The 23,797-nt window shown below is 45.6% G+C and overlaps 1 long non-coding RNA gene across 1 annotated transcript in view; it reads left to right on the top strand.

Moving 5' to 3' along the window:
- LOC120404312 overlaps nt 1-11,534 on the top strand; it is a 31,652-nt gene extending 20,118 nt beyond the window's left edge. Inside the window, exons 4-6 of the long non-coding RNA XR_005597937.1 lie at nt 7,748-7,944; nt 9,900-9,996; nt 11,411-11,534. This is a non-coding gene — a long non-coding RNA (uncharacterized LOC120404312). The remainder of the gene's footprint in view (nt 1-7,747; nt 7,945-9,899; nt 9,997-11,410) is intronic.
- Nucleotides 11,535-23,797: the final 12,263 nt, after the last annotated feature.

Below are 23,797 nucleotides of genomic sequence, written 5' to 3'. Positions count from 1 at the left end.
TAAAGCTGGGTCATGGAAGTCAAAGGTCTCTATTCAGAACATCACTTAAGCACCCACTGACAAACCACTGAAGCTGGACATAAGCATATGCTTAAAATCAAGCAATTGGTTAAAGCCAAAGTTTTTGAGAGTATTTAGGTGTTGCAGTTACTCAGCATTGCAATGCCTAAGGATTTGTCTACACTTAAAACTCTGCAGCAGCACCACGGTAGCGCTTCATTGAAGGCACTACCCACACTGACAGGAAGTGTCCTGTCAGCATAGGTAATCTCCCTCCTCGGCAAGCGGTAGTAACTAGGTTGATGGGAGAATTCTCCCACTGAACTAGCATGTCTTCCCTGGGGGATAGGATGGTTTAACTGCATCACTCAGGAGTGTGGATTTTTCACCCCACTGAGCAATGTAGATCTACAGTACAGATCTGTAGTGGAGACCAGGCCAACATCTCACTTTCAAAAGGGGCTTTGTCTCCTAATCCCTTTTTAAAAAGAGGAGTAGGCCAGGTCTACACTACAGACCTATATCAGTATAACTACATCATTCAGGGGTATGAAAATTCCCCCCGCTTCCGAGAGACAGCTATCCTGAGCTAACCCCCTGCGTAGACAGCGCTGTGTCAATGGGAGAGCTTCTCCTATTGACCTCACTACTGCCTTTCAGGGAGGTGGGTTAATTACACTGATGGGAGAAGCTCTCCCGTCAACGTAGTAGCATCTTCACCAAAGCATTACAGCAGTGCAGCTGCAGCACTGTAGGTGAAGACAGTCCTGTAAGCTCCTAAATCCATTAGACTTGCAACGCTGAGGACAGCAATGCCTAAATACCTCTATAAATCTGGGTCTCGTCCCTAGTCAGGAAAGCACTGAGTCCAGCATTAAAAACTACCTGTGACTTTAGACATTTTGGGCTAGATCCTCAGCTACAGTATAAACTACACAAGATGTAGCAGGGTAAGGGGGAGTAAAAGTCATGCAGCTCTAACCCACCTCTGCTTTTCCCCGCTTCTGGGACTGGTGGGGTGCACAGAGATTCACTGTGTTGCCCCAGGGGCTATTTCAGCAGCCACGAGTCACTGGGTAGTGCGGCCACTTCTGAAGCACAGAAAAACCTGCTGTTTGATGGGTGGGAGTAGATCTCAGGGGAGGCAGGGCTGATCTGTGGGTAAAGCAAAATCCTAGAGCTTGGGGAACCCTGGAGAGAGGCTCAGCTCTTGGAAAGTTCTGTGAGGCCTGGTCTACACTACGCATTTAAACCGGTTTTAGGAGCGTTAAACTGGTTTTAGGAGCGTTAAACCGATTTAATCCTGCACCTGTCCACACTAAGAGGCCCTTTATATTGATATAAAGGGCTCTTTAAACCGGTTTCTGTACTCCTCCCTAACGAGAGGAATAGCGCTAATATCGGTATTACCATATCGGATTAGGGTTAGTGTGGCCACAAATCGACGGTATTGGCCTCCGGGCGGTATCCCACAGTGCACCACTGACCGCTCTGGACAGCAATCTGAACTCGGATGCAGTGGCCAGGTAGACAGGAAAAGCCCCGCGAACTTTTGAATATCATTTCCTGTTTGCCCAGCGTGGAGCTCCAATCAGCACGGATGGCGATGCAGTCCGAAATCAAAATCCAAAAAGAGCTCCAGCATGGACCGTACGGATGTGATCGCTGTATGGGCAGGCAAATCTGTTGTATCAGAGCTCCGTTACAGAAGACGAAATTCCAAAGCATTTTTAAAAAATCTGCAGACAGAGGCCACAGCAGGGACTCAGCACACTGCTGCGTGACAAACGTAACGGAAAGCCAAAGAATCAAATGGATGCTCATGGAGGGAGGGAGGGGGGACTGAGGACTCAAGCTATCCCACAGTTCCTGCAGTCTCCGAAAAGCATTTGCATTCTTGGCTGAGCTCCCAATGCCTGTAGTGTCAAACACATTGTCCGCGGTGGTTCAGGGCATAGCTCATCAATTTACCCCCCTCACCCACCCCCAGAAGTAAAAGGGAAAAAATCCTCTCTTGACTCTTTTAAATGTCACCCTATGTTTACTGAATGCTGCTGATAGACGCAATGCTGCAGCAGTCAACTGCAGCATCCTCGCCTCCCGCTCCTTGGTGGCTGATGGTACAATATGGCTGATATCCATCATCATCATCATCAGCCTTGTGGCAGATCGTGCAGTGCAATAGGACTGGTATCCGTCCTCATCATCAGCCCGTGAGTGCTCCTGGCTGGCCTCCGGTGAGGTCGGCTGGGGGTGCCTGGGTAAAAAACTCCTGATCGTTCCCAGTAGATGGTACAGAACGGCTGGTAACCATCTTCATCATAGCAAAAGGGGGCTGAGCTCCATCAGCCCCCGCCCTTCATGTGTAAAGAAAAGAGTCTGTTCTGCCTGGACTATCATAGCAGCGGGATGCTGGGCTCCTCTCCCCCACACTGCTTAATGTCCTGTCTGGACGATCATAGCAGCTGGAGGCTGCCTTCCCCTCATTTTATCTAACAAGTCACTGTTTCTTATTCCTGCATTCTTTATTACTTCATCACACAAATGGGGGGACACTGCAATGGTAGCCCAGGAAGGCTGGGGGAGGAGGGAATCAATAGGTGGGGTTGTTGCAGGGGCACCCCCTGTGAATGGCATGCAGCTCATCATTTCTGCGGGATCTGACACAGAGCGGCTGTGCTCTCTGGTTCTCTGATACACTGGTTCTTTAATACACTTGCCCCATATTCTAGGCAGGACTGATTCTATTTTTAAATACCATAAAGGAGGGATTGACTCAGGGAGTCATTCCCATTTTTGTCTTTTGCACCCCCGGCCAATCTCAGCCAGGGGCACCTATGACAGCAGCAGGTGGTACAGCACAAAAGGACTGGTAACCATCATCTCATTGCCAATTTACAATGGCATGGTAGATAGTACAGAACAGCTGATAACCATCTCTGCTATCATGCAAAAGCAAATGAATGCTGCTGTGTAGCGCTGCTGAATCGCCTCTGTCAGCGGCATCTAGTACACATACAGTGACAAAAGGCAAAACAGGCTCCGTGGTTGCCATGCTAATGGCGTCTGCCAGGGCAATCCAGGGAAAAAGGGCGCGAAATGATTCTCTGCCATTGCTTTCCCAGAGGAAGGAGTGACTGATGACATTTACCCAGAACCACCCGCGACAATGATTTTTGCCCCATCAGGCATTTGGATCTCAACCCAGAATTCCAAGGGGCGGGGGAGACTGCGGGAACTATGGGATAGCTACGGAATAGCTACCCACAGTGCAACGCTCCAGAAATCGATGCTAGCCTCGGACCGTGGACGCACACCACCGAATTAATGTGCTTAGTGTGGCCGCGTGCACTCGATTTTATACAATCTGTTTTTACTAAACCGGTTTATGTAAAATCGGAATAATCCCGTAGTGTAGATGTACCCTGAGACTTGGAAGGGTTTGGGGGTGGGACTAGGGTGCTGTTTCCTCACCGGCTGTATCTGCCCCTGGAATGCTGCATGCACAGTGGGACCCGGGTGCCCGCCAGGCAGCCATGGCACACTCCCAGCCATGATGTGCACAAACACTAATTAAGATTGCTGCGTGTGTGGCCACACAGCAACAAACCTGGCAAATTACTGCTTCTGATCAGCACGTGGTAAAGTACTGGGAAAACCAGCCAAGCCAATCAAAAACTGGCCAGGTGGCAACTCTATCCCTGGGTGAAGGGACATCCTGGCTAGCCCCTTTTTCTCCTTCTGGTGTGCCCTCCCGCCCCCGCACACTAGCAGTAGGAGATTACATAGAGCCATTGCCCCAGCTCTATATCAAACAAATGTTCTTCTTACCCCTTAATTGGCTAGGTAAGCCAACTTTCCAACCTCTGTGTACTGCCAGAGTAGCACAAACCATCCAGAGCAGAGCTGGGAATTAGGCCCTTAGATTTTTTGTGAGGTGAGGGAATGGATAAGAGGACAGTGGGTAAGAGCAGGGGAGGTGTGACTTGGGAGGGGTAATAGACGAGGGTGGATAACTGAGCTGTGAGCTGTTGGGAATGGCTTGGCAATGGGAGAGTGGGCTGGGAAGGGATGGATGTGATGGTGGGTAGATGAATGCATGTAGGGGGAGATGTTTGAATAAATTTCAGGGCAAAAGAGAAACACTGGATGGTATGGACCAAGGTTGTGATGGACATGGTATAAGAACCTACTTAGATCTACCCATCTAACCCTAGGGCTTTATATAGCACTTATCACTGTTGTAACTAGAATGACCAGATGTCCCGATTTTATAGGGACAGTCCCGATATTTGGGGGTTTGTCTAATATAGGCACCTATTACCCGCCACCCCCGTCCCAATTTTTCACACTTGCTGTCTGGTCACCCTAGCTGCAACTATGCTGAGCAAAATGGTAGTTCTCTCTCTCTCTCTCTTTTCCTTCAGGTCAGAGTGACCTTGTGTATGTAGGATATATTTTAAATAAGCATTGATCCTGGGGAGGAGCATCAAAGAGGTGCATGTTTTATACCTTGTTCTCAAGACCATCAGGCTTGAGCCCCACTTGATCTCGTGTGGCCAGGAATCCTGCAGACAGAAATGCCTTGTTCCCAGAGATAGTCATAATTGAATTCATGGCAACCTTTCAGCCATTTTCCCATAAAGGAAACTATACCTTAGAACTGTTTGAGTGAGCTTTGGTTACAGATATACTATTGGAGGATGAATGTTATGAATGTTAATAACCAAGGGAATCAGAAACTGGACTGCTCATAATGGAAAACTGGTGTCGTGATGTGAACATGTAATATCCATGATATATTGCATAATGCTCATGCTGGAATGTACTGAGAGAAAGAGAAGTGTCATCATGTCATGGCAGTAATGACATATTAGTGACTCAATAAAGCACTAAAGGAGGTTGATATAATTAATGCCATTCAGCTTGGGTTTATGGAAAATAGAACCTGTCAAACCCATCTGACTTTTTTCGAGATGACAAGTTTGGTAGATAAGGTAATAGCGTTGTCATACTTAGACTTTTGTAAAGCATTTGATTTGGTACCACATGACACTTTGATTACAAAAAAACAGAACAATATAAATTAACATGGCACCCACTAAATGGATTAAAATCTGTCTAACTGATAGGTCTCAAAACGTAAATGTAACCAGGGAATCCTCACTGAATGGATGTATTTCTAGTGGGCTCCCCTAGCCAGGGATTGGTTCTTGGCCCCTTGACTATTTACAGTTTTTATCAACGACCTGGAAGAAAACATAAAAATCATCACTGATAAAGCTTGCAGGTGACACGGAAGTTCGGGGAATGAGAAACAATGAACACAGATCATATTGATATAGAGCAACCTGGATTGCTTGGTAAACGGGACACAAGCAAATGATATAAGTTCTAATATGACTAATATAAAGTTATACATCTAGGAACAAAGAATGTAGACAATACTTACAGGCTGGGGGACTCTGTCCTGTGAAGCAGGGACTCTGAAAAAGACTTGGGGGATATGGTAGATAATCAGTTGAACATGAACTCCCAGTGCGATACTATAGCCAAAAGAGCTAATGCCATCCTTGGATGCATAAAGGGGAATCTCAACTAGGAGCAGAGAGCAGACCTCTTTACTTGGCACAGGTGGGACCGCTGCTGGAATAGCGTATCCAGATACAGAAGGATGTTGATAAATCGGAGAGGGTTCAGAGAAGAGTCATGAGACTGATTAAAGGATTACAGAACATGCCTTCTAGTGATAGACTCATGGAGCCCAATCTGTTCAGCTTAACAAAAAGAAGTTTAAGGGGTGATTTGGTTACAGTCTAAAATGTATGTACCTGGGGAACAAATGTTTGATAATGGGTTCTTCAGTCTATTGGAGAAAAGCATAACACAGTCCAATGGCTGGAAGTTGAAACTTGACAAATTCAGACTGGAAATAAGGTGTACATTTTTAACAGTGAGGATAATTAATCATTGGAACAAGTTACTGAGGTTTGTGGTGGATTCTTAATCATTGGCAATTTTTAACTCAAGCTTGGGTGTCTGTCTTTTTTAAATGATGTGCTCTAGGAATTGTTTTGGAGAAGTTCTCTGGCCTGTGTTATACAGAAAGTCATCCTAGATGGTCACAATGGTCCATTCTGGCCTTAGAACCTATGAGCCTATGAAACATGGCCACAGAATTGCATCAGGCTGCAGAGCAGTGGCAGTAAGACTGCCCCGGGAGTCACAGGGCAAAAGAAACTAGACCAGTTCCAGCCACTCAAGCAGGCTCAGCCAGCTTGCTGGTTGGTGTATCTTGCCTTACAGGAAAAGATCAGATCAAGTCAAATATGAGCTCAATTCCTCACCCTTCCTGCAGGGTATGATAGGTGCTTGATACCAAGGGTGCTGGAACAATTTTTATAGTGGGGATGCTGATGATGGAAAGCATGTATTTGGTATTTGTTATTACTACTTCAAGCTCGGGTTGCGGCAGAACCCCTAGTTTCAGCACCGCTGCCTGATACATTGGACTGGGAAGTGAAATGCCACGTATCCTGTATCTAGACTAACAAGGAAGGATTATTGCAGCAGTCACAAATGCTTGCAAGCCAAGAAACAATTCTCGGACAGATCTATGTCTCACAATCAAAAATGAACAAGCAGGAAAGATTCTGTGTAGGTTTCTGAATTAAGTGTTGCGAAGATGGGGATATGATGCTGGCAGACCAGGTGCCAGCTCATGCCAAGGCCTCTAGGCCTAACGGAACACTGAAAAATGCATAGCTGGAAACCAGTCTGGCTCACCTGTGTGTTAGCATTGGGAAAATAGGTATTAGACTTATAAAAATGTGTTTAGACTTTGATATGCTTGTGAGTGTCGTCAGATGCTCCTGGTGTGGTGCTCTACTCTGTCCAATGTTGATATCAATCGGTTGCGTGCGTGTGTTCCCTCCGTGTGCTGTCCCAGCTCTGCGTAGATAGCTGACACAGCAGACCCCGAGAGAACCCCCAATGACCACAGACTCTAGTAAGGTACGAAGGCAGGTCGGCCAGGTTTATTGTCAAACGAAGCACAGTAATAGTTCCCTCTAGACTTTACTCTGCAGGACATACTACAAATATGTGCCCCCTGGCAATGGACTCAGCTCAGTCAGTGGCGGGACTTTCCATTGCCCCCTAGGTTGGACCAAGACACCGTCCCAGGGATGCATTCTTAAACACAGGCACAAACCAGTTACACATCACTCCTGACGTATTGAGGTGCAACCCCTTTACGTAGCAAGGTGCAACCCCTTTACGTAGCAAGGTGCCGCCTCTCACCTTGTACATGTTGGTTCGAACAAAACAACTCTATCCATCATATTACCCTTTTGGCCCTGTTGTTGGGATGGGTCAGCCTGTTCCTTGTTATCTGTGTGGAATGTTCCAGTATCAGAGTGTCCTGGTACCGTGTTTACACTTCTGGTATCCAATACACTATATAGGTATGTGTTTATGCAACATCAGCCCTTTCCTTGCCAACTTCTGTGAGCAGGGCCTGCCTGTGGCTCACAGCTTAACTTTGCTTTATGTTAGCAAAGTCTTGACCATTACTTTAGTTCAGGCCTTAGGCCTCATACTGGGCCTCTGATACTAAGGGTTTATGTTTCAGAGCCTCATCTTCCCACAGTGAGTTGCTGCCTGCATTCATGTCACTTATATTATCTGTATCCCATGTTATAAGGTAGTATTTAACTGTTTGCGCTGAAACTGTAACCCCCCACAGACAGGAGAGAAGCATTACCAAGTGAAAATACTAGTTTTCCACAAGAAATGTCATCTGCCGAACAAAAGAAGGCCCACAGACACTAGACAAGCCATTGTGGAGTATCAGAGGAGAAAAGACTTTGAGTGTTCTCCCTACACCCATGAAGAAGAGACATGCAGGGAGACTTGTCCCATCAGTTTGAATTCTGGAGGAAGGTAATAAAAATCCCCGACAAGAAGAAACTGGGTCTCTATGCTGTTTGAACTGAGGGGTGAAGATTTATAAGCAAGAGTTCCCCTGTGCTTGGCCTGGGTTAACCCTAAAGGACACACACAGCTTGCATACTACAGCAGCTTGTATTACCATTTGGGAACCTAAGACTAACTCATGTGTGTATGTTTACCAGCTTTAACCTTGTAAATAACTCATTTCTTTTTCTTAATTAATAAATCTCTACTTAACTTATTATGGGATTGGCTACAAGCATTGTCTTTGGCATAGGATCTGAGGTGCAGTTGACCTGAGGTAAGTGACTGGTCCTTTGGGAGTGGGAGTAATCTGAATATCGTTGTAACTTTTGGTGTAATGGACCATTTATCACAAAGGCAGGCTTGCCTGGGTGGCAAGATAGAGGAGTACCGAAGAGGACTGCCTATGACTCCATGTCAAGGCTGTTTATAGTGCTTGAGGAGTTCACACTTGTTGCTTAGTTGGTGAAATCTAAGTATAGACCACACAACCAGTTTGGGGTTTGTGCCCTGGTTTGTAACAGTTTGCCCTGAGACTGGTACTCACGTTCGTGAACCACTCCAGACAGCTTGACTGGGGAAACCAGCTCAGTGCCCTTTGATGTAAGTAGCTGAACCATTAATTTTAAGTATCCCACATACCTTGGGCACTAGGTGGGTCAAGGAACTATCAACCCCCTACAGGCTAAAGTAAATGCTATCTAAAATTGGCCTGTCCCTAAGTCAAAGAAGCAAGTCCAATCCTTCTTGGGCTTGGCTGGGTATTACCAATGATTTGTACCACAACACAGCCAAATTGCCATCCCACTGACCGACCTAGCCAGGAAAAAACAACCAAATGCAGTTCAGTGGACTGAGAAGTGTCAGAAAGCCTTTAACCAGTTTAAGGCAGCCCTTACGTATGACCCTGTACTAAGAGCCCCGGACTTAGACCAACCTTTCGTTGTAAAGAGAAAAGCTGTAACCTTGGGAGTTTAATACAAGCCCGGAGTGGCCAGTATTAATTTTTAGAATCCTTGTGGGCCCCCACCTTCTGCACTTGAAGTGCCAGAGTCGGGAATTAGCCTTGACAACATCCCTGAGAAATAGGTGAGTGTTATTCCCATTTTAAAGATGGGGAAACAGAGGTTGAGTGACATGCCCAAAGGCTACAGTGGGAATTAGTGTCAGAGCTGCAGTTAAAATGGTTGAGTTCTTCCCTTTCAGACCCTTGCTCCAGCCACTAGGCCACACCTCTCTTGACCTCTGTGCAGCCCTCACTCTGGGAAGTAAAACTTCCATGAAACTTCAGCCATTTTTCCATGAAGGAAATTGTTTTTATTTTGAACAGTGTTGAATGTATTGTGGCTACTAATGTACTGGATGATGACTGTTATGAAGGATGTGAAAAGCCGAGGGAATCAGAAGAAACTATACTGTTCCCAGTGGAGTCAGATGAGTGCAATACTCTGAGTTATATGTGATATATACAATATTTAATACATTGACTGAGAAATGGATGTGTAGCACCTGAATGGAAAGATCATGGTAGCTTGTCATATTGCTCATTTGAAAAATAGTACTATTGACGCAATGTCAATAGGTTTACATCAGGCTGTAGTGCACCGGCAATGAGACAGCCTGAGAAGTCCTAAGGAAAAGGAATGTTGGTCTGGTTCCAGCCACTCAATCTGGCTGTGTCAGAGCCCTGCTTGGCATTTCCTTCCCTCTTTTCTAGAGGAAAGACAAGATAATTAAAACACAAAATCAACTCCTTGTCCTCTGCTGGGATTCCACTGGTGCAGATGTACTGGGTTCTCTACAGTTCTACTGAAGAGCAATTATGTTTGCAGCACACACACAAAGAAGTGTCACTTAACTGCCATCAGGAATGAAAAGGTCTCTCATCTAATTAAGCACATCACTTTCTTTGCACCTTTCAGTAGGTGAGTGTATCCCAAGATGAGGACATTCTAAACTACCTGAGCCTGACAGAGGTGGGACATGAGTTGGTACTAGGACTTCCCGGCCAGAGTGAGGGTGAGTGGTTTAAAAAAGATCAAAGGGGGCTCACCTGATCTCTCTCTGATTAGCATCTCTGCCCCTTTTGTCACTTGGCCCCATGTCCAGAATAGCTTCCTTGATTCTATGAGCCAGGCATCCTTACCTGCCTCCTTCCTATCCATCCTCAAGCCTCTCTTCTCCTTCAGCTACTGACCTGGAATATGTATTGTTAGAAAGAAAAGAACAACTAATATGATGTGTTCATACCAGAAGCTTATGTCAGGGTCCTTCACTGTTGCAAACCTCATTTACTTTACCTGTCCCATCCTTGTCACCAAATGTGCTGTGTCTACACTAAATTGTAAGCCTCTTAGGCCTGGTCTACACTAAGGGCAGGGGTCGAACTAGGGTACGCAAGTTCAGCTATGCGAATAGCGTAGCTGAACTCGAAGTACCCTAGTTCATCTTACTTACCCGTCCAGACGCGACGGGTCGAACTCCGCGGCTCCAAGGTCGGCTCCGCCACCGCCGTTCACGGTGGTGGAGTTCCGGAGTCGACCGGAGCACGCGGGGAGTTCGAACTATCGCGTCTTGATTAGACGCGATAGTTCGAACTCGGAGAAGTCGAACTCACCGCGTCGACCCGCGCGGTGAGTATGGACCTGCCCTTAGAGAAGGGATCTGTCTTTTAGTTACGCTGTAAAGCATCGTCCACAGTTAAGGAATTGTATAAATAACCACTCAAAACAGGCGGCCAGATTCTGCCACCCTTCCTTATATTCAATAGTAAGCTTATTCCATGAGTAGTCTCATTGATTTTAATGAGACATCATGCAGAGTAAAGTGCTAATCAATATGAGTGAGGGGTAGTAGAATTTGTCTGGAATAATAATCCCAAGCTCTTACACAGCACTTCTCATCGCTAGAGGTCAATGCTTTTACAAAGGAGGTCAGTATCATTATCCACATTTTACAGATGGGGAACCTAAAGTACAGAAGTGAAGTGACTTCCCCAAGCAGCAAAGCTGGGACTAGAACCCAAGTCTCCTAAGACCCAGTCTAGTTTTCTATCCACTAAACTACATTGCTTCCCAGTATATGTGACTACTAATTCATAAAACATAAGCTACTTGGGATGGGAACTGTATATGTGTCTGTACAGTACCCAGCACCATGGGGCCTTGATCTTGATTGGGATCACAGGATGCTATTACAATATAACAATACAATTCTTCATTATGAGCTGAAGGGTAAATTCATCCTGGGCTTATTCAAGAGACTCTCCTTGGCTTACTTCACAGGGCTGAACAGGGGATTCCATCCTGTCCTCTGGGGAGCCCCCACTCTGGAAAATAATCATTGGTAAAAATGTAGCCTCCTTTCTCCGTAAAGGAGACAGTGGACCAGATTTTCAGGCATGGCTGCATATATGTTTCTCCCACTTACACAGCCCCTGTGAATGACTGTGCACATAATACTCATCTATGAGGCAGCTGCGTATACAAATGTGCATCTTGCGTGAGACTCTCGGGTCATGTTTGGAAAAGTTGATCCTCTGGACAATTCTATTGCACACGGTATGGATTTGGCCCTACTTGATTTCTATGAATTATTTTTCAACTTCTTGTGTACTCAACTGTCCTAGTTTGGTCCTGTTGGCATTCCCTCCACATCTCTCACCACTGGGTCCACAACTTTCTGGCAAAGGTAGCATGTACCAGCTCAGTCAGTCTGTGCTGGAGAGCAGAAGAAGGAAGAACCGGCTCAATCGCTCTGTGCTGCAGGGAGGATCTCTGGCAATAAGTCAGGAAAACATGAGTAGGATTAGTTATTTGTGCAATTACTAGATGGCTGCAAACACACCCTGTGAGCAAAACAGAGCGTGGAATCTGAAGATAGAGATGTGCTTCCTTGGCTGTAGCATTTTTTTTAATCCTATGTGAAGTAAGTGCTGGTATTCTAGTTCTACAAATGGAAAATCTGAGGTACAGAAATGGGGAGCGACTTAGCTAGAGTCACACAGAGAGACCATACAGAGCCAGGAATGGGGAGAGGGAGGGGAAGGTACCTGGCTGCATTCACTTACACTGGTGTGATAAGGAGGAACTCCATCGAAGCTACTGGAGTTACACTAGTGTGAGAGACCAGAATAGAGACCCAGGTCTCTTGACCCCCTGCCCTTTGCTCTAACCATTAGCCCATGCTTCCTGTGTACTGTATATCCAGTTTTGGGTGTGTGCCACACAGGGATCCTGTGCAGTGAGGACTGTTACATGTTTTGTACATACGAAGGAGGAGAGTAAGAGAGAGACATGAGAGCTGTGTATAAAATACAGCAGAGTTTATTTAAAATAAATCTGGGACACCTATTTCGGCAGTTTCATAACAAAACTAGGGCCAGTCTATTGAAATGAAAGGCAGCAACATTAGCAGATCAAAGGAAATGATTCCTTATGCTGTCATAGCAAGTCTATGGAAATCATTGCCATAGCATTTCACTAGGACAAATAGCTTAGCAGGATTAAAAAGAATTAGATGGTTATATGACTATGAATAACTAGGTCATAAAAAACCTGCAGCAGCAGTGAGTACCAAGAACCTCAGCCATCATGCTTCTGGGCCTAGGCTGATCTCCTGTGAGGATCAGGAAGGAAATTTTCCCCTTGTATATTGCTATTAGACAGGTGTACCATGGACCTGTGTGGAATTCCTCTAAAGCATCAGGTATCTTTATATACCATTAAGCAACATGCACACAAGTTCCCCCTATGGGGATTGCTCTCCACCACCCAATTTGTGGACACTAATGGAGTCAGATGTGTAATTCCAGTCCTGTGTTTAAACATGGTGAACTTTCATTTATGCAACTTTTATAAAGCCCTGCACTGCCCACACCTCATCCCTTGTGGGGCAGGGTTTGCAAGGAAAGCACTGATACATCAAGCTAGCTACTATGAAGGAGAGAACCGTGTGTGGATGGACTGGGGTGGAGTAGGCTGGAGGCTAGTTCCTGAGTCTGTAGGCGGGATCTCAGAGGGCAGAGACCGGCAGCACAGCTGGCCCTGGGGGTTCTCATTTGATTTTGAGCTGAGGGTGAAGGTGGGAGAAATGAGACAGGGTGCTACATAGTCGAAAGGCAATAGATGCCTTTGGCTTCCTTTTTGGTGGTTGTAGTTGATAACACAAAGTTTGGTAGTGCCTCTCACTTAGTGCCACACCTGAGCAGGACACAATCCCTAAATAGACAACAGTACCACAACAGAAAACTTCTTCCCAACAGAGCTGTACTTCTCATGACAACCCTGGCAGACTGGGTTATAGATTTTCCCATATCTGATAGGCTCTGAGAAAACAAATCCTTCTGCTCAGCTGCGGGTCTGAGGCAGTAAATCTCTCCAGCTCTAGCAGACTCTGGGGGAGTTAAATTCCACTTAAAATACACCACGCAGCTGTCCACTCAATGACAGGATACAGCTCCGGCAACTGCAGCAAAGGCACTGCATTTAGAATGACTACATGTACCCCCTAAGTGCACAATATAGTGTGTCCCAATGACCACATACAGACAATGAGACAATTATATTCCCAAAGACAACCAATACTAAACTGGCAGAGCCAGTCGCTATCCTGGCTAGTTTGCAATGTAAATGGACAAGTCAGCCAAATGGTGAGAGAACAGATGTACTATTATTTCATTTGTAGAGGAGGAGCAAGGAGATTAAGTGACTTGCCCATCACACTGTAATGGGGCTAGGATTTGAACCCAGCTTCCCTGAGCCCCAGCCCCATGCCTTAATGGCCAGACAATTTTAGGGCTCCTGTAGTGATATACATAGGGCTCCACGTGACCTAAGACCAGCCATGGCTCGTGAGTTCCATGACTCCTGAACCACCAAGATCACTGTTGGCTTTTAATGCTCTTCTTGCAGATGCAGACTATGGAACATTTTACAGATTCATTTATAGAAGACCAACAAAAGTAGAAGTGAGCCTGCAGGGGCAGAAGTAGAGTCTACTTAGCTTGCCAGTTAGACTTCCAACCCACAACATTCTCTTCCAAGATTGTTACAACGCCCCTTTGAAATTACCATGTTTAATGCCCTATTGAAACCCACTGCATTTCATGTGTCGCTCAGTTTATTTAAAAAAACCAAACCCTCCAGTTAGCTTCACGTGACCTATTGTTTTTATTAACCCATTTTTATGAACACAAGATCTAAGACTGGATGGGGCCTGAAGAGGTCATCTAGTTCCACCCTCCGCCTCCCATGATGACGCAGGATTAAGTAAATCTAGACCATCCCTGACAAGTATTTATCTAACCTGTTCTTAAAAACTTCCAACAGATATGCCACCACCTCCTTAGGTAACCTGTTTCAATACTTAGCTATCCTTATAGTTAGAAAGTCTACTAATATCTATTCCAAATATTCCTTGCTGCAAATTAAGATGATTAGTTCTTCCTACCTTTGGTGGCCAGGGAGAGCAATTGATCACCTATTCTCTTTGTAACAGCGCTAACTTATTTGAAGACTGCTATCCAGTGCCCCCTCTGCCTTCTCTTCTGTAGACTAAAGATGCACAATACTTTCAACCTTTCCTTGTGGATCATTCTTTCTAAACCTCTTATCATTTTTGTTCTCATCTGGACTCTCCAATTTGTTCACAACTTTCTTAAAGTGTGGTGCCCAAAACTAGATACAGTACCCCAGCTGAGGCTTCACCAATGCCGTGTCTTACATAGGACACTCCTGTTACATTCCAGAAGGATGTTTGCCTTTTTGGAAACAGGCTTTTACTGTTGACTCATATTCAATTTGTGATCCACTAGAACCCTCAGATCTTTTTCTGCAGTACTGCTGCCTAGCCGATTATTCCCCATTTTATATTTGTGCATTTGAGTTTTCCTTCCTAAGTGTAATACTTTGCACTTGTACTTACTAAATTTCATCTTGTTGATGTCAGACCAGTTCTTCAGTTTACCAAGATGCTTATAAACCCTCACAGCTTGGTGCTATCTGAAAATTTTATAAGCATATTCACTACTCCTTCATCCATTGGTTAGTGAAAATATTGAGTGATGCTGGACCCAGGACAAACCCTTGTGGGATCCCACTGGATATGTCCTTCCAGTTTAACAGTGAACCATTGGTACCTACTCTTTTAAAATGGTCTTTCAGCCAGTTATTCACCCACCCAACTTATAGTCATTTCATCTAGACCAGGGGTTGGCATCTTTTCAGAAGTGGTGTGCCGAGTCTTCATTTATTCACTCTAAATTAAAGTTTCGTGTGCCAGTAATACATTTTAACAATTTTTAGAAGGTCTCTTTCTATAAGTCTATAATATATAACTAAACTATTGTTGTATGTAAAGGAAATAAAGTTTTTAAAATGTTTAAGAAGCTTCATTTAAAATTAAATTAAAATGCAGAGCCCCCCCAGACGGTGGCCAGGACCCGGGCAGTGTGTGTGCCACTGAAAATCAGCTCGCGTGCCGCCTTCGGCACCCGTGCCATAGGTTGCCTACCCCTGGTCTAGACCGTACTTCCCTAGTTTGCTTATGAGAATGTTGCTGTGATGTTCTGAGGATCACCTAGAGCAGTGCTGCCTTCCCTGTAACGTGGGGTGTTTTAATGCTGTGCTGCTATGGCTCAGAGCACTCACACCAGTAGCCAGCTCACAACCCCAGCTTTCACCAGCCTAGTTATTCTTTCCACAAACACCCCTTCCACTCCTGTGTATCCCTGAATCCATCCACCCTGAGTACTTAAGCACCAGGTACTTGGACTTTTTCTCCCTCTGGTTTGTCACCCCACCACCACCCCTGAGGGTATGAAACCAGCCCCCTCCGCCCCGGTATCAGTTCACTTTTGCACACACGCGCCGCATAGTTTGCACACCAGAGATGTGCTTGGGGTAAAAATAAACAAAGAGTTTGTTTAACAGAAAACCCACCGATTCAAAGCTGAAATAGTAACGGAAAGCAAATGCAGGCAAGTTACACAGAAAATAAACATAAAGAAGCAAACTCAGGCTTTACTCTTTCACATTAGATAAACTCACTCTTTTCTAATCCAAGTCACCCATGGCCTCTGAACAGATGCCCAGCATACCGCCCACTATAGAGGCGATCCAGCATTTCACAGACACACCTGCCAAGTGACTCTCTCTTTGGTTCTGGATGAAGACCTCAGTTTCAAGCCTCCTTTTTAAAAGGGCTCTGCCCCCCTGCCCCCTTTCCCTCTCCTACATGGTAACTCAGGATTATTCAGGGTAGGGGAATTCTAGATGGGATGTCTCCGGGTATGTCTACACTGCAATAAAAAACCTGCAGCAGCAGTGAGTCTCAGAGCCTGAGTCAACTGACTAGGGCTCATGGAGCTTGGGCTGTGGGGCTAAAAATAGCAGTGTAGATATTTGGGCTTGGGCTGGAGCCCTGGGCTCTGAGGCCTTCCCCTCTTGCTGAGTTTCAGAGCTCGGGCATCTGCCCAAGCGGGAATGTCTACACTGCAATTTTTAGCCCCACAAGCCCGAGTCAGTTGACCCGGGCTCTGAGACTTGCTGCCTTGGATCTTTAACTGTGGTGTAGATGTATCCTGTAGGTCTTCCTGTTAACCCTAATGGGCTATTCTTTGTCTTTCCTGGGTTGTACAACGCTAGGTGTTTGGAGCTAGTCACGTCTGGTTGGGAAGGCAGCCACTCCCTTCTTGATTGGAGGTGAAACTTTTTATGAACACAGAAACTCATGACTATAGCCTGTATATGTTACTCATAATTAAAGCTACATTTTAGTCATGGGTATTTTTAGTAAAAGTCATGGCCAGGTCGCAGGCAGTAAACACAAATTCACAGCCCCTGACCTGTCCATGATTTGTACTATACCCCTAACTAAAACTTGGGCCGGGGTGATCTGGGAGGGGCAGTCAGGGAGCACCCCATGTTCTCGGGGGTGGAGGACCGGCAGTGGCCATGCGGTCCGGGTTGGCGGGGCTGGCAGGCTCCTTACCCGGCTCCATGTGTCCCTGCAGCTCCTGGGGGACAGAAGGCCAGGGGGTCTCTGTGCCTCCACCACGAGCTCTGCACCCCCACCACAAGCTCTGGCTGCTCAGTTCCCATTGATTGGGAACTGCAGCCAATGGGAGCTGTGGGGGTGGTGCCTCCAGGCAGGCAAGGGCAGCGCACAGAGCCCCTTGTCCCATCCGCCTAGTTGCTAGAGGGACATGTCAGCTGCTTTTGGGGAGCTCCCCACAAGGTAAGTGCTGCCCCGTACCCCAGCCCCCTCTCACACCCAAAATGCCCCAGCAGCGGCCAGTGCAACTGGCCCAGGGACTGCCTGATCTGCTTGGGCAGCCCTGGAGCCAGCTGCACCAGCTGCTGCAGAAGTCATGATTTCCGTGATCATTGTGACAGACAGGGAGCCTTATTTATAATGATTACTCAGTTTAGAACATTACAAGCTTTCATAAAAGACCCACACAATATCATTGTATACAATCCATTGATTCAACAGCATATTCTTTGGTGTTCAGGCCCCCTTTTATTCCCTTGGTGGTTCTGGATCCTGATTGTTTATGCAACTGTGACAGGGATCCTGGAGGCCCCCGCCTGCTTCACTCTAATTGCTGCTCTCTGTGCAGGCCTAGGAAGGAACCTCTCTTGTGCCCTGGCAGTAACTGCAGAGGAAGCAATATCTCTTGTGGCACCCTATGGCAGCCCCAGTACAGGGCTGAAGTGCTGCAGAAGGTATGACACTGGTTCTCCCACAGGTGAATTTCTCCCTTTGATAATCATCTTTATTTTAGATACAGTCCAAGATGCTTACTGAGCTTCTTATTCCCTATGCATTATCCCAAGCCCAGATTTAAGAGTTGGTTAGACTGTGGGCTGCTGGAGCCTTACGTTTGCAGAGACAGTAGAGGTGTTGTTGTTTTTGTGACTACCTCTGCAGTCCTGAGTCTGTGGATCAGCAATACCAACCCCAACCATTCAAAAATCATGAGTCTGGGGAAAATCACAAGATTTTTTTTAAAATACATTTTGGTTATTTTGATTTGCCTTCTGGTTTTTGAGCTCTAGGGGGGGTCACATTTCCATGGTTTTCTTCTGCAACCATGAGGGCAAGAAATGTTCTGTTTCCTAGATGAAGTTGAGCTTCTTATGTATTTACCTGACTCCAGGAGCTTGGGCTTTAAGGAAAACACCAAGTATTATAAGACTCATGAGAGTTGGCACCACTGTTGAATGTGCTTCCCCTTGGCTTTAGGAGGATGACAAAATTAGTTCTTTTAAAATCAGATTTAAAGTAGGAATGGGTAAGGGCTGAGGGGCTTGCAGATATTTCCCACTGGTTTTGGAATTTGTAAGAAAAGACACCAAATGCAAAGTGGAGATCTCCAAAAATGTGGGTTCCATGAAAAGACTATTGGGAAAGTAACAGATTACATCATCTCTGCTACCATTCTGGATTTATGAACTTTGACTCACCTGTTAATGTATTTATCTGCTTTAACCTCTCAATAACTCATTTCTTTTCTTAGCTAATAAATCTTTAGTTAGTTTACTAAATAATTGGCTGTCAGCATTGTCTTTGGTATGAGATCCAAAGTACCAATTGATCTGGCGTAAGTGACTGGTCCTTTGGGATTGGGAGTAACCTGATGCGGTGTGATTTTTTTGGTCTATGTGACAATTGTCACTAACTCCAGTTTGTCTGGGTGGCAGGATAGGCTGGAGCGCCTAAGGGAGCTGTCTGTGACTCCATGGTAAGACTGGTATGGTGATTCAAGAGTGCGCAATTGTTACTGGCTTGGTGAAATCTAATTATAGGGGACACCACCAGTTTGAGGTGTCTGCCCTGTTTTCTGACCATCTGACCTGACATTGGCAAGGTCCGACCTGAGTTGTGAGCCACTCTAGAGAGTATGACAAAGTTCATCAACCATTCTTCCTGAAATTTAAAAAGAGTTGATTAGTGAGCCCAGCCCAACCTCATAATTAGCTCTTTGAAGGGAAGCCTGTGCTACATGTTAAGGACAGAAGCTAAGCAGTGAGTGTATGATAGAGTCAACAATGTACTAAAACAAATGTCTTATTTTAAACTTGGGAGTAGTCTCACTGAAGTTAATGAAACTACTCATTTGTTTAAAATGATCCCTGTGCTTAAATACCTTTCTGAATCAGGGCCATAAACTGTGTTTATGTGTTTATTGTTTTTTGGATTTTTCTCTCAGGAGATATCTTTCTCTCTTTTGCTCTCACTTCAATTTTTTGCTGTATTTTTTCCACTGGATTTTCTCCCCACCCTGTTTGCTCCTGTTTTGTCCTCTCACCTAAGCAGAACATGAACAATGTTTGAGTCATGCTGTCAAGCCCACATCATTCAAGTGGGATGGACATTAAATGAGATGAGTTTACCTGTCATTAGTAGAGCTGGTCAAAATTGGGTATTCCATTAGAAACTTTGAAAGAGAAAATAGGATTTTTTGGTTTAAAAAAAAAATCAAAACTATTTGAGAAAAGCACTTTCCACAAAAATGTTAGTTTTGTCGATACCTCAGTTTTCCATCAAAACATTTTTTTTGGCTAGCCCTGCTCACTAATTTCAACTCTGCATTGAGGAAGCCCTTCAGCATGGTGCATTGATTGGATTAAAAACGTTGGCCACAGAAAAATAAAGATATTTAAAAACCAGTGTGCCTGAACTTGAGCTCCTAGATTTACACCAAATGGCCTGATTTTCAAAGATGCTGAGCATCCAGCCTTTGACTTCCAGTGAGATTTGTGAGTGCTGAGTATCACAGTCAGGGCCGGCTCCAGGCACCAGCCAAGCAAGCTCGTGGTGGGGACGGCAGATTCTACAGGGTGGCATTCTGCCCAATCCTAGGGCAGCATGGCAGGTTTTGGTTTTTTTCTTGGTTCCCAGATCCGGCCGCCCTGTAGGGGGTGGAGGAGGGGAGCGCCCTGCAGCAAACTTGGCAGGGCAGCCCGTGTCCTTCCCTCCCAGCCGACCGGAGCGACGCAGAGCCCTCCCGGCAGGCGGCGCAGCAGTCGGGGCCACGGGTGAGCGCCCCGCTGAAGCCCTGGCTGCCCCACTTCTCTCTCTCCCCCCCATTAGACCGGGTGCGCACTCTGCAGCACAGGGAGTCCCCCTGCACCCTGGCTCTGGCCGCCCTGTAGGGTTTTTTTGTTTTGTTTTTTTCCCTGCTTTGCCGGCTGTGCTGTTCCCCGCCCCCTCCCTCCCCCCGCTTTGTCACTCCAGCCGCGCCGTTTTTCTGTTTCCCCCCCTGCTTTGCCGCTCCGGCCATGCCACAGGTTTTTTTTTCTTTTTCCTTTTTTCCCCCCTGCTTTGCCGCTCTGACCGCCCCCCCTCCTTTTTTTTTTTTTTTGCTTGGGGCGGCAAAAAAGCCAGAGCCGGCCCTCGTGACAGTTCAGCGCAACTGCACCTGTTTTCCTCCTCTGTGGCCCAGCAAGGGCACCCATGCATAGGCTTCCAGCTCCCCAGTCATCATCTTTCTTGGGCAGAGACCAGACTCTCTCTCCCAACCCCCAGTTTGTGAACCCCTGCTTTAGAGGATATAAACAGTATAATTAGCCCCAGTGAGGTTACCACACAGCCCTTTCTAAGCAAGCACATGTATTCTTAAGGGGAAAGCCTTACAAGAGAAAACATTAAAAACAATAAGAGGACCCACACGCATGTTAATAAGCTTACCGAAGATCAGCCCCACAATCTCCACAAGGGTTCTGGTTGGTATCCGTCTTTCCACCCCTTCGCCTTGGACAGAAGGGCCTGTCGGTTTGCTGGATCAGAACAAATACCTTGAGACAGTTTAAACTCACGCTATTTATCCTAAAGTCCTTTCTTTGTCTGCTGGTCTCTGGAGAATCCAGTTTGAGCCATTATACATAGGTTTCTCCAGGTGGTGCGGCCTCTTGGGAGCTGTTACAACTTGAGTGAATTTGCCTAACTACCCCTCACTGTTCTTAGTTCTTGGAGGGCTGTGGTTCCCCTCCCCCACAGAATTACATACCATCCCTGGCCCACAGGCATATAGAATCTTCATACAGTAAGATTTAACTTAATTCAATAAAGTTTGTCCAGGATCGTGCAGGGAATTGCCATATCTGTCACACTGAGAACTTCTGGAAATCAGGCTACTTATATGTAGCTACTTAAATATGGCTTAGGACCCTAAATTAAGACACCCAGGTATGAAAACTATGCTCTCTCTCTCTCTCTCTGTGTTAGCTGCCTAGAACATTGATGATGGCTGTCTAATAAATAGATTAGTAACACAAATTATTATTTTTGCTCATACAGTCCAAGCTGCATTGGGTGCAGAAGAGTCAGTTCAGAGAATTTGGCCCAATATCGTCTCCCCTCCCTTTATGTATAATGCTTATTAACTAATTGTGAAGATGGGTCCTCAAAGGTGTAATCCCACAGTCCTTGTGAACCCAGACATGCCAGCTATCAAGAATTAACCGCAAGAGATCCAGTTTCTAAGTACAGTTAAGCCTGCCCAAGGATCTCATGATAGAACTCTCAAAAGTCTAGATTTTTTTTCCAGCTGACATTTGAGAGTTCTATCCTGAGATCATGCCAGGCTTAATTTTACTTAGAAATTGCTGTCAGTTCTGGGCAGCTGGGCCTCCCGCTGTCAGGTAAGCTTCTCTGCCTCTTCCCACCTCACCCCACGGTCCTGGCTCAGCCCTCCATCCCTCATCTCTTCCCACTGTCCTGGGATGCACACTGTTTTGGGGAGCCACTTCAATGCATCTTCTCTGCTGTGGCTGTACATTGCCTCCCCCAGCAGCTGCTTGGAGAAGTACTGCCCTGATTGCTCAGTTTCCACAAGCACCTCCTTCTCATTTCCCCAGGGTTTTCTTTCCTGTGCTGGGCACTACTGCTGCTTCTGACCAGGAGCAAGGCAGAGTTAAGGTTCCATCATCTTCCTCTGCATCCCCCCAATCCTGAGTGAGGGTTTCCTGCAGGAGAGCAGCAGGATATGAGGCAATAGTAGGGCCACAAAAGGTCTGGGGCATTCATTTACTTTTGGGGCGGGAGGTAAAGTTTTGTGCAGCTCCATGCATGATGTTCCTCTTTGCATTATTGTGAGAGCTCTTCAGCAGGAGCCAAAATCCTCTTCTTTTCAATAAATATGCAAGAGTAGGGAGTACTGTTCTAGTCATGCATACACTGGGAGAAGGCAAGGGCAGATCAAAAACAGAAGGCGGACTAAAAAAAAATCATGATTTAAACTTTTATAAGAATCTCATGATTTTTAGGCCAATCTCCTGATTTTTTGGGGTCTGACTCATGATTTTTGAACTGTTGGGTTGGCAGTACTGTGAATCTCACTTCCATTAAAGTCAGCAAAAAGTTGTGGTGTGCTTGGAACACAGGGTCTGGCCCATGATTTGTACGTGTTCTGGGACGGTGGAAAAAAACACACCGAAGAAGTTTTTCTCTGTAGAATGGACTGAATATGGCTGATTGGAAGGCATTGGGGAAGTTGCATAAGAGCAGCTCATCCAGCTGAAAGTAGATGCTTAGAGCACTCTTAGTTCTCCTCAAGGCAATTAGCTAGGAATGCCCAAAGCTGGGTATGTGCTAGCATTTCATATGTGTTCTAGTGGCGCCCTCTATTGGTGCATGTTTGCAGAGGAAACTCACTTTACCACAAACCCTGATGGGGCTGCCAGTTTCACTGTGTCTATGGTGTGTGCTCTTGTTGTAACGTGGAATCAGAATCAATAGGAAATCAGAATGTGTGCTGCGGCTCTACCAAGCTGTGCACCAAATAAACCTTTTTAATATAAAATTGTTTTGAGTAAACAAATAATGCTTATATGCAAATAAACAAATATAATACATTGATATAAAATAATGAACAAAGGCAGCACAATTATACTATTTATTAGTAGTAGTAGCAAAGTCTAAGTCTTTTTTTCTTGTTAACATCTGGGCTGCGATTTCTCAGCCAGATGTTGATCATTTGGGATGGCTGGGAATTCAGAAGTATCCATGCTCCCTGTATGCTGGACTTTTCAGAAACTGTGAACTTCAAACTGCTGCTTGGTATGGGTCTGTTGGCATGGCAGCATGGACACTAGCAATCTCACGGGAGTCTGTGTTTGCTGGCTGTGCTTATCAAGAAGTTAATTCCTTACTGAATGTTTATTTTGGTTGAAAAAATATATGGGACACTTTTTTTTTAGCCCCTAACACAGCTTTAAGCTGGAAGGAAAACTCTACTGTTGCATCCCCAGATGGAGTCCTGAGAATCTGCACCTCTTTTTACTTTACCTTAAACCCATTTCCCTTACATCAGGGTAAGACAGATTTTTGGAGCATGGTTGGGTAGGGTCATTAGCGCTCCAAGGTCTGGCTGTCAAGGGGGGGAAAATGCATTTTTAGACACTGAGGTTGCAAACTGGGATCAGCTTCCCTTGCACTAAGTTCCCTTCTCTCTCCTCCTTCAAATTCCTCTTGCAAGACCTGATCTTGCAAACACTAATGTGCATGAGTAACTTTTTGCATGCAAAAACGAGGAGTCCTTGTGGCACGTTAGAGACTAACAAATTTATTTGGGCATAAGCTTTCATAGGATATAACCACTTCATCAGATGCATGCAAGAGATCCCAGTAGGGTTAGTCAGATGTGTGAAATTACTCACATGCATGTTTGTAGAATCAGGGTGTAAAGGCCACTTTTTTTGCAAAGTGTTAGTGCTTGAATCCTCAATGCCTCTGCACCTCCTCACCCCGGAGGTAGTGTTTTTTGAGTTTATTTGTCAGAGTGAGATGGTTAACTCTTTAATAAGGAGCTTGT

Source organism: Mauremys reevesii, linkage group 4, assembly GCF_016161935.1.
Source record: "Mauremys reevesii isolate NIE-2019 linkage group 4, ASM1616193v1, whole genome shotgun sequence".
Taxonomy (NCBI): domain Eukaryota; kingdom Metazoa; phylum Chordata; order Testudines; family Geoemydidae; genus Mauremys; species Mauremys reevesii.
Note: the sequence above shows the minus strand (reverse complement) of the source record. Positions and strands in the feature narration are given on the sequence as shown.